The sequence below is a fragment of the Leucopleurus acutus genome (genome assembly GCF_964270905.1).
Source record: "Leucopleurus acutus genome assembly, chromosome: 10".
NCBI lineage: Eukaryota > Metazoa > Chordata > Mammalia > Artiodactyla > Delphinidae > Leucopleurus > Leucopleurus acutus.
Window position 1 is genome coordinate 73,293,114 of NC_139153.1, and position 11,856 is coordinate 73,304,969.

An 11,856-nucleotide genomic window follows, 5' to 3' on the forward strand; every position below is an offset into this window, starting at 1 on the left:
ACATAATTTCATTTCAAAACAAGACAAATTACTCATTATAATTTTAGCTCTTCCCTAAAGTAATTAACTTGATTTATACACACACACACACACACACACACACACACACACACACACAAAATAATCTATAGACCTAACCATCTTTCCTGTAATACCTCAGAAACCTTGATTTATTAAGAACAGCAACATTAAAAAAATTGTATAAATGGGGGAAAATAGGCCTACAGGATTTCACCCTTGCAATAACAAAGATAGTTTTCCTATAGAAATTCCAGTTGAAAGTTTTATTTGGTGATTTAAATAAACCTTAATTTAAGGCTGTACACCTGAGCTAATCTAGCTCTCTCTTAGTACAGTTGGTATCTATCCCAATAATAGACCAGCTATCTAGCCTATTAACAGATAGGTATTATCTGAGGCTAGCCTGGTTTCCTAATTAATCCCCATTTCAATTTTTTATTTCCTCTTGATCCAAAGTTGCTGTAGGCACGTGCTTCGCTTCTTCTCGTTTTTTTGTTTTGTATTTCTTACATATTTTTATTTTGAAAAAAAAGTGCAAATTGTACAAATTGTAGAGCTTTTCCTGTTTTTGAGTTGTTTGAGAGTAAATTGCTACCTGTTACCCACTGCTCCTGAGTACTTTAGCAGGTATTTTCCAAAATAAGGACATTCTCCTACATAACTCCAATACAATACAAATCAACATTTATACATAACTACCATGTAATTCTCAGACCCCTTTCAAGAGTCTCTAGTCGTCCCCAAAAGATCCAGATCGTAATCATAAATAATCATACATTGCATTTCATTGTCATCTCTCTTTAGTCTTATTCATCAAGAACAGTTCTTCACTCTTTGCTTGACATTCATAATCTTGACATTTTTAAAGATTACAGACCAGTTATTTCATGTCCCTCAGCTTGGGTTTGCTGGGGTTTCCTCATGATTGGATTCAGATTATGCAGGATAGGAATAGTATAGAAGGGATGATACCTTACTCTCATTGCATCCTCTCAGGTGGTGCAAGATTTCAAACGTTCCCTCCCAGTACTGATAATGTCCACTTTCGTCACTTGATGAAGGTAGTGTCTGCCAGGCTGTGAAGTTACTTTTTTCTTTAGTAATTAATAAATATTTTGTGGGAGGTATATGAAATTGTAAATATCTCATTCCTCACTGTACATTCAATGTATTTATGTCACTATAGACTTGTGGTTTCCTATTCTAGTCAATGAATAGTAATCAGTAATTATCGTTATCTCCATTAACTCATGAATGGATAAACAAAATGTAGTATACCCATACAGTGGAATGTTATTTGGCAATAAAAAGGAGTGAAGTTTTTTTATATATATAAATTTATTTATTTATTTTTGACTGCTTTGGGTCTTCTTTTCTGTGCGCGGGCTTTCTCCAGTTGCGGCAAGTTGGGGGCTACTCTTCGTTGCGGTGGGTGGGCTTCCCATTGCGATGGCTTCTCTTGCTGCGGAGAACAGGCTCTAGGTGCACGGGCTTCAGTAGTTGTGGCGTGTGGGCTCAATAGTTGTGCCTTGCGAGCTTAGTTGCTCTGCAGCATGTGAGATCTTCCTGGACCAGGGCTCGAACCCATGTCCCCTGCATTGGCAGGTGGATTCTTAACCACTGCGCCACAAGGGAAGTCCCAGGAATGAAGTTTCGATACATGCCACAACAGGGATAAACCTTGAAAACATTATTTTAAGTGAAAGAACCCAGACACAAAAGGACACATATTGTATGATTCCATTTATATTAAATGTCCATTTATATTAAATGTTAATCAACAGAAACAGAAACATAATCAACAGAAACATAAAGAGGATTACTGATCACCAGAGGCTGGGGAGAAGGAGAAATTGTGAGTGACCACTGTTAGGTTTATGGTTTCTTTTTAGGGGACTGAAAATTGTCTGGAATTAGATAGCGGTGATGTTTGCACAACCCTGTGGATATACTAAAACCATTGGATTGCGAACTTTAGAACAGGTGAATTTTATGGTATGTGAGTTATATATATATATTTAAAATAAATTTATTTATTTATTTTATTTTTTTGGGCTGCATTGGGTCTTCATTGCTGTGCCTGGGCCTTCTCTAGTTGTAGTGAGCGGGGGCTTCTCTTGTTGCAGAGCACTGGCTCTAGGCACGCAGGTTTTGGTAGTTGCAGCACGTGGGCTTCAGTAGTTGTAGCACGCAGCCTCAGTAGTTGTGGCGCAAGGGGCTTAGTTGCCCCGCGGTATGTGGGGCCTTAGTTCCCCAACCAGGGAGGGATCGAACCTGTGTCCTCTGCATTGGAAAGTGGATTCTTAACCACTGGGCAACCAGGGAAGTCCCTGTTATTATTATTATTTTTAATTTATTTTTGGCTGCTTTGGGTCTTCATTGCTGCGCCTGGGCTTCCTCTAGTTGCGGCAAGCGGGGACTATTCATTGTGGTGTGTGGACTTGTCATTGCGGTGGCTTCTCTCGTTGCAGAGCACAGGCTCTAGCCATGTGGGCTTCAGTAGTTGTGGCACGCGGGCTCAGTAGTTTTGGCTCGCAGGCTCTAGAGCGCAGGCTCAGTAGTTGTGGCGCATGGGCTTAGTTGCTCGCAGCATGTGGTATCTTCCCGGACCAGGGCTCAAACCTGTGTCACCTGCATTGGCAGGCAGATTCTTAACCACTGCGCCACCAGGGAAGCCCCCCTGTTATTTTTAAAAATGAAATAAATCTGCCTTTTTCACAGAGGATTGTAAGGAAAATTGCCTGTTTTGACTCTTACTGCTGAACAGAAGAAAAAGTTCCTTTCCTCAAAATTCATACCCTCAATCCAGTCCTGTAGTCTATGAAAAGCACCTACAATTTGTTGGGAGAAAAACAAAGACCTTAATAAAAAAATAACCAAAATATATGAACAGACAGTTCACAAAAGAGGAATATAAATGTCCAATAAATGAATTAAACCACTAAAAGATGATCATCTTCATAAAGTAATCAACACACATCGCATTGTGGTTTTGTGATGATTAAAAGAGGCAAACACTTTCAATATTTTTAATACCAGATTCCTTCCTGTCTTTGTACTCATTTTCTCCGTAATTCCCTGTAATTGGCTTCTACTTCCACACTTGCCTGAAATTGCCCTTGGTCACAAGACACCCTTCTCAATCCAAATACGAAGACCACTCCTACTCTCCCTGGAACTCTCCAAGGCTCTTGACCTCTAACTTTCCTTCCTCGAATGCTCCTTCCAGGCTCTTCAAGGCTTATTCCCACTACCTTGGACCACTACTTGATCTCTTGACTGACCATTCCCTTTCTTTTCCTGCCCTCTAGCTTTGGCCAATTGTAGGTGGACACTTCTCTTGGGGCGGGGGGATGGAGGCTGTTCAGCATCTGAGAATGTCCCACCTTATGAATATTTTATGAAGCAGACCCCACTTCTCACTATAGAAGCTGAAAATGCCAGATATTTGTTTTCCCAACCCGCTTTTGAAGCTGGGTGCTGGCACTGACCTAGGCTGGGTCAATCTGATGCAGCTATTTTAGACTTTGACTCTGAAGTTATTGGCGAAAAGAAGCAGAGTCAATGGAAGAGTGTTCCTGGCACCAGCAACTTCCAGTTTCCATGGCAGCTGTGGCAGCAGTGCCGAGCTCAGGTCGCTGCCTGATGGTGTCAACAGTGTGAGGTGTGACATCTAGTGGACAACAGTGTCCTCACTAGACACTATTTATAGAGTGGTTTGGGCCATGGTGGTAGCTGTTTAGGCTCTGAGCCTGGTTCTCCAGCTTTCCCAGTGATTCTGTGTGCTATTTTAGCTTAACTTAAAATCAGAATCTATTTCCATTGCTTGAGACTGAGAACTCTGACAAATATAGCTTTTTAGAAAGCTGTCCTCAGCTCTCTCTCTATACCACCTAAAACCACACTTTTCTCTATATTTTCTAAGTCTCTATTGCATTATAAAGAATCGGTGCAACTTAGCACATTATCATTTGTTACCTTATACTTAAAATTTTCATTTTCATATGTTGTTTATGTTTATTTATGGGCCTTGTTGGGCCTGTAAATTGTCTCTCCAACAACACCGTGAACCATGAAAACAATTAAAAATAGACGATAGGGCTTCCCTGGTGGCGCAGTGGTTGAGAGTCCGCCTGCCGATGCAGGGGACAGGGGTTCGTGCCCCGGTCCGGGAAGATCCCATATGCCGCGGAGCGGCTAGGCCCGTGAGCCATGGCCGCTGAGCCTGCAGGTCCGGAACCTGTGCTCCGCAACGGGAGAAGCCACGACAGTGAGAGGCCCGCATACCACACACACACACACACAAAAAAAAAGGATGATAATATAGCCTTATATATTTGCTGATGGGAATGATGGGAATGGGACAAACTGAAGATAGAGGGGTGAACGGCTGACAGGCCCAATGTCCTTGAGTCGTTAAGAGGAAAGGAGATCTGTTTTTTTTTCTGGCCGTGCCTCGGGACTTGTGGGATCTTAGTCGCCCCGCCCCTCCCCCCTCCCCGCCCCGGACCAGGGATTGAACCCATGCCCTTGGCAGTGAAAGCACAGAATCCTAACCACTGGACTACCAGGGAATTCCCAAAAAGAGATCTAGTGCCCAAGTCAAGGAGTTGGCCTTGGGAGCAGAGACAGTCCACCTATAGCAGGAGGAGGGCAGGCAGATGCTAGGTACAGATGCTACCAGTGGGTAGCTGTGGTGGTGGATGCCTTAATTTTCTCTGTAGATTAGGAAGCAATGTCATCAGTAGAGAATGAGAAGGGGAGAAAGTGTAGGAGGTTGGAGAAGGCACAGAACAGTCATTCAGGACAGCAGTTTGGGGAATAAGGCAACTTTCCAAGATGTTCACAGTATAGATAATTTTAAGAGACTCAGTTTCCAGATACTCAATTTCCAAATGTTCTTTTCCTAAAATTGATCTATTTTCTCAAAATAGATGCCAGCTGCCCTTCCTCAATTGTCTTTCTCCCACTTTACATAAGTCATACCTCTCACTCATCCCAAATCTCACTATAGTTAGGCAGTGTAGCACAGTGATTATGATGGTAGCCAGTCTCCAAGATGGCTTGATTCCTGATATTCATATCCTTGAGTTGTCCTGTACCTCACTGAATCAGGTCTGGTCTATGTGATTAATGTATGACTATTGAGGCTAGGCCATAAAGGGCATTGCATCCTCCACCTTGCTCTTTTGTATTGCTTGCTCTTGGGAACGACAACTACCACGTCATAAGGTCACTCAAGCAGCCCTAGGAGAGGTCCACGTGGAGACAAACTGAGACCTCCCCAAACAGGCAGCACCCACTCACCCATGATGTGGGTGAACTGCCCTGCAAACAGAACCACCTGCAAACAGATTCTCCTATCCCAATAGAGCATTTAATGACAAGAGCCCCAGATGATATCTTCCTGATACCTCATGAAAGACCCCTAGCCAGAATCTCCCAGAATCTCCCAGCCAAGCCATTCTTGAATTCCTGATTCATAGAAACTGTGAAAGATACTAAACGGTTCTTGTTGTTTTAAGTCACTACATTTGGTGGTAATTTTTTTTTTTTTTTTTTTTGGCTGCACTGCCCAGGGATCAAGCCCACGCCCCCTGCAGTGTAAGCACAGAGTCTTAACTACTGGACCACCAGGGAAGTCCTTGGCGGTAATTTTTACACATCTGTAGATAACTGTAGGGCAGATTGCTTAACCTGTTTGAGCCTCAGTTTCCTCATGTGTAAAATAAGAATGATAACACAATAGTACCTGAATCAGGATTGTTATGAGGGTTAAATGAGTTAATATTTGTAAAGTGCTTAGAACAGAAAAGTAAAAAGTATGAATTTGTTAAATAAAAATAAATGTGATCTATTCAACACAGCACTACTGTACTGGGAGATCTAGATAGTGCAATAAGGCAAGAAAAGGAAATAAAATTTATACAGATAGGAAAGGAAGAAATAAAAACTGTTCCAATTTCAGATGGCATGATAGTCTACATAGAAGATCTCAGGGAATCTACAAAAACTCCTAGAGCTAAAAAGTGAATTCAGTGGAGTTTTAAGATACAAGGTAAATACACAAAATTCTGTTGTACTTCTATAATTAGCAACGAACACATGGAAACAAAAATTTTAAATACAATACCACTTACAATCACTCAAAAAAATGAAATAGATTTAAATCACAGTTTTAAATATAGAACATAAAATTAATAAACTTTTAGAAGAAAACATAAGAGAAAATCTTTGGATCCTAGGGCCTGGCAAAGAGCTCTTAAAATTGATACCAAAAACATGACCCATAAAAGAAAAAAAACCCATAAATTGGAATCCATCAATTCAAAAACTTTTGCTATGTGAAAAACTGTTGAGAGAATGAAAAAACATGATATAGACTGGGAGGAAATATTTGCAAACCACATATCTGACAAATACTACTATCTGGAATATATAACTAACTCTCAAAACTCTACGGTAAAAAACAAATAACCAGGCTTCCCTGGTGGCACGGTGGTTGAGAGTCCGCCTGCCGATGCAGGGGACGCGGGTTCGTGCCTGGTCCGGGAGGATCCCACATGCCGAGGAGCGGCTGGGCCCGTGAACCATGGCCGCTGAGCCTGCACGTCCGGAGCCTGTGCTCCGCAACGGGAGAGGCCACAACAGTGAGAGGCCCGCGTACCGCAAAAAAAACACAAAAAAACAAATAACCCACTAGAAAATGGGCAAAAAGCATGAAGAGACATTTCACCAAAGAGAAGATACAAATGGAAAATAAATACATGAATAAAATTTTCAACATCGCTAGCCATCAAGGAAATGCAAATTAAGGGGAGTTCCTTGGCTGGTCCAATGGTTAGAGCTCTGAGCTTCCACTGCAGGGGGCACAGGGTTGATCCTGCAAGCTGTGAGGCACGGCAAAAAGAAAAAGAAAAAAAAAAGGAAATGCAAATTAAGACTACCATTAGATATTAGGTCTATTAGATCAGTTAAAATTTAAAAAAAAAAAGTGACAGTACCAAATGCTAGTGTGGATGCAGAGAAACTGAATCTCTAGATCTCTCATGCATTGTTGATGAGAAAGTAAAATGGTATAGTCACTCTGGAAAATAGTTTGGCAGTTATTTTAAAAAAGAAAGCATACATTTACCATGTAACACAGCAGTCCCACTCCTCTACATTTATCCCCACCAAATAACAATTTGCATCCACATAAAAACTGATGCATGAATGTTCATAGCAGCTTATTTGTAGTAGCCCCAAATTGAAAAAAACTGAAATGTCCCCCAGTAGGTGAATGGTAAAACAAACTGTGGTACATCCACATCACGGAGTACTACTCAGCATTAAAAAGGAACAAACTTGATACATACAACAACCTGGATGGATTTCAAGGGCGTTATGCTGAGTGAAAAAAAAGCCTCAAAATGTCGCACGATTTCATTTATATAACATTCTCAAAATGACAAAATTACAGAGATAGAAAACTGATGAGGGGTTGCCGGTGATTAAGGACAGTAGTTGGGGGAGGGGTGTTGTGACTCTAAAGGGTACCAGGAGATCTTTGTGGTAATTGAATAGTTTTGTATCTTCATTGCAGAGCTGGTTACACAAATCTATACATGATAAAATGATATAAAACTTTATACACATATTGCACCAATCTGTTTTCCGGTTTTGATAATGTACTACAGTTATGTAAAATGTAACCAATGCGGGGATGCGGTGAAGGGAAGGATACAGAGGAGTCCTCTGTACTACCTTTGCAGCTTCCTGTGAATCTATAATTACTTCAAAATAAAAAGTTGAAAAAAATTCAACAAAAAAGCATGGATTAATTCCCTAGTGTGTAAAAATTTGTGGAACAAGAACAAAAGGGTCCTCTTTCCTCAGGGTTCTGTGGTAGGACTTGCTGTCTCCTTCTGTCTTATACAGCAGACACTATGTATCCACATATGTCAAACCACAGATACAGAGGGCCAACTGCACAATGCCATTTTATACAAGGGACTTGAGCATACTCGAGTTTTAGTATCCATGGAGCTCCTGGAACCAATGCCCTGCAGGTGAGAGGGGTGGCTGTATATGTTTCTGTCTTGGGCAAGCATGATTAAGAATGGGGTATTTTGGCCCATGATGGGGTGTCCTGAATTCAGATATGTTGTGGAGTGTGGCTGGAGTGATGGTAATTTTTACCTAGCCACCTCCCCTCTTATGCTCCCTGATTACTATCAAAGACTCTCCTGAGGGAAGGCCCTGTAAGAACAAAACAAAGAGAATGTAGGTAAGAAACACAGCAGGTGACGCCACCTTATTTTATTCAAGGATAAATTCATGGCAAGATGCCATATATTCTCAATTTATTTAGCATTAAACTTCAGAGTGAGATGTTGTCATCACAGGGCCATTATTAACCTGTTTATTTTAATTGAAAGATGAAGTATTTGACAAAAGGGACTGACTTTGCCAGTACACTTGAATGAGTTAAAAAGACACTACAAGGGGCTTCCCTGGTGGCGCAGTGGTTAAGAATCTGCTTGCTAATGCAGGGGACACGGGTTCGAGCCCTGGTCTGGGAGGATCCCACATGCCGTGGAGCAACTAAGCCCGTGTGCCACAACTACTGAGCCTGCGCGCCTAGAGCCCACGCGCCACATCTACTGAAGCCTGTGCGCTCTAGAGCCTGTGCTTGGCAACAAGAGAAGTCCATGCACCGCAACGAAGAGTAGCCCCCACTCGCCGCAACCAGAGAAAGCCCTCGCGCAGCAATGAGGATCCAACGCAGCCAAAAATAATAAATAAATTTATTTTAAAAAAAAGTACACCACAAGATTTGGATTAAAAATGTATATTTAAAATATATCAGGGAATTTCCTGGAGGTCCAGTGGTTAGGACTCATCATGCTTTCACTGCCAAGGGCCCGGGTTTGATCCCTGGTTGGAGAACTGAGATCCCACAAGCTGTGCGGCGTGGCCAAAAAAAGAAAAAATATATATCATAAACACATTGTAAATTTTCCATATATTATAATGGTTTGACATCTTTCAAAAAACCTTTCTGTCTGGGGAGAGACTGCCCCTCCCAAGGTAGGTAATTCGTAAAGATAATAACTTGCCTACAAGCATACCTTTCATATGTAAACCAACCAATCCAGGGTTTATATCCCCAGCTACCTTCTTATCTAACTCTCACACACCAAACCTATATTTCCCTTACCCTAAATCATGCTAGGTCTACGTGCCAGCTAACTAGGGACTACCCCTACAGCTTATAGCCCACCATAATTATTCAAAGTAGCCAATCCTAAACTGTTTCTCTTGCTCTTCCTTGTCTTTCCCATGGAAACCCCTATAAGGGCCATGGACTATGCTTTGCCCTACCTCCTGTTCAACATTATTATCCATCAGGGAAATGCAAATTAAAACCACAATGAGATACCATCTCACACCCATTAGAATGGCTAAAATAAAAAAGATAGACAATAACAAATGTTGGCCAGGATGTGAAGAAACAGGAAATCTTACACATTGGGAAGGTAAAATGGTACCAGCAACTTTGGAAAACAGTTTGTCAGTTTCTTAAAAAGATAAACATAAACTTACCATAAGACCTAGCAATTTCACAATTAGGTATCTGCCTTAGAGAAATGAAAACCTATGTCCACACAAAGACTTTTACAGGAATGTTTATATCAGTCTTTTTCATAATAGCCAAAACTGGAGACAACCCAGATTTCCACCAGTGGATGAATGGATATACAAAATATGATGTATTCATACAGTATAATACTATTCAGGAATACAAAGGAAAGAAATGGAATGCAAGATTGGTTCAATATCTGAAAATCAATGAATGTGATCCATTCTATCAATAGAAAAGAAAACAAAAATTACATGTTCATCTCAGTAGACAAAGAATAATTTTACAAAACCCGATACCCTTTCACGATAAAAATGCTCAACAAATTAGGAGTAGAAGGGAACTTCCTCAACCTGATAAAGGTCATCTATGAAAAACAAACGGCTAGCATCATACTTAATGGTGAAAGACTGAATGCTCGGGGGATTGTGGTGGTGGGATGAATTGAGAGATTGGGGTCAACATATATGCACTAATATGTATAAAATAGATAACTAATAAGAACCTGCTGTACAAAAAAAATTCAAAAAAAAAAAAAAAAGACTGGATGCCTTCCCTTGAAGATCAGGAACAAGACAAGATGTCTAATCTCACCACTTCTATTTAATATCGTAGTGGAGGTTCTAGCCAGGCTGGTTAGGCAAGAAAAAGAAATAAAAGGCATCCAAGTTGGAAAGGAAGAAGCAAAACTATTTCTGTTTATAGGTGACATAATCTTGTATATAAGAAATCCAAGGAATCCACTAGAAATTATTACAACTAAAACAAGTTCAGCAAGGTTACAGGACCCAAGATCAATATAAAAAATCTATTTTATTTTTATACTCCTGTAAACAATCCAGAATGAAAGTAAATATATAAGCCAGTGAAATAAGCCAGTCTCAAAAAGACAAATATTGTATGATTCCACTTACATGAAATACCTAGACGAGTTAAATTCATAGAGACAGAAAGCAGAATGGTGGTTGCCAGCGTCTGGAGAGAGGGGGGAATGGAGAGGTAGTATTTAATGGGTCTAGAGTTTCAGTTTGGGAAGATGGAAAAAGTACTGTAGATGGGTAGTGGTTATGAATGTGAATGTATTTAATACCACTGAACTGTACACTTAAAATGTTTAAAATGGTAAATTTTATGTTACCACAATAAAAAGAAAAAAGGAATGAAGTACTGACACACGCTCCAACTTGGGTGAAACTTGCAAACATTATGCCAAGTGAAAGAAGCCAATCACAAAAGCCCACATAGGGAGTTCCCTGGCGGTCCAGTGGTTAGCACTTGGCGCTTTCACTGCTGTGGCCCCAGGTTCAATCCCTGCTCTGGGAACTAAGGTCCCTCAAGCCACATGGCCAAAAAAAACCCCAAAGCCCACATATTATATGATTCCATTCACATAAAAGTCTAAAATAGGGAAATCGATAGAGACAGATAGACTAAGGCTGGGGATGGAGGGGGTCGAGGGGGAATAAAAGATGGATAGCTAAGGTACAGGGTTTCTTTTTTTTTTCTTTTCTTTCTTTTTTTTTTTTTAGACGCGCTGCGCAGCAGCTTGCGGTGACCTGGCAGGGAGATGATGTGGGCAGGACGAAGCCTGGGTGTGGCAGGGGCTTTGCCCAGTTTCAGTCCTAGCCACACTTGCCCCCTTGCCCTCCAGCAAATCACCTTGCTGATAATTATGGAGTAAAGTGCAGGCAGAAAGGAGGAAGTAAGCCAAGACTGGAGCAGCTAGACAGAACCTACTGCCTTGGAAAACCACCACCAAGGAGAGTTCTTCTTCATTTCAGAGGTACCTCCACTGCCCTCCCTTCGATCCCACCCCCTCCTGGGCACTCAGCTGAATGTGCCCACCCCCACTCCCACCAGCTCCACGGGTGCCTGATATGCTCAGTTCACACCAGTCTGAAAACTGAAGTAAGTTTACAGAGTTGTAGAAACTTCCTTTGGACATTCAGGTTTTGGAGAGGTTGGCCATCCTTCTGCTCTATGGATTGTGAATCATCTAGTGACCAATGATTTCCTCCTCTCCTTCTTCAGCTCTCCTCTTGTTACCTAGCTGTTACTCCAACAGTTCCCCAAAGTGGAAGGAAGGAGACAAACTTGTAGCTTTGGCTTCATTTTTCGAAACCATGGTATAAAATTTCTCCGGGAAACTTGGTGAAACTAAGGGGCCAAATGATATTGAATGCAGGAATTATTTGTTTCAAATTGTGTTT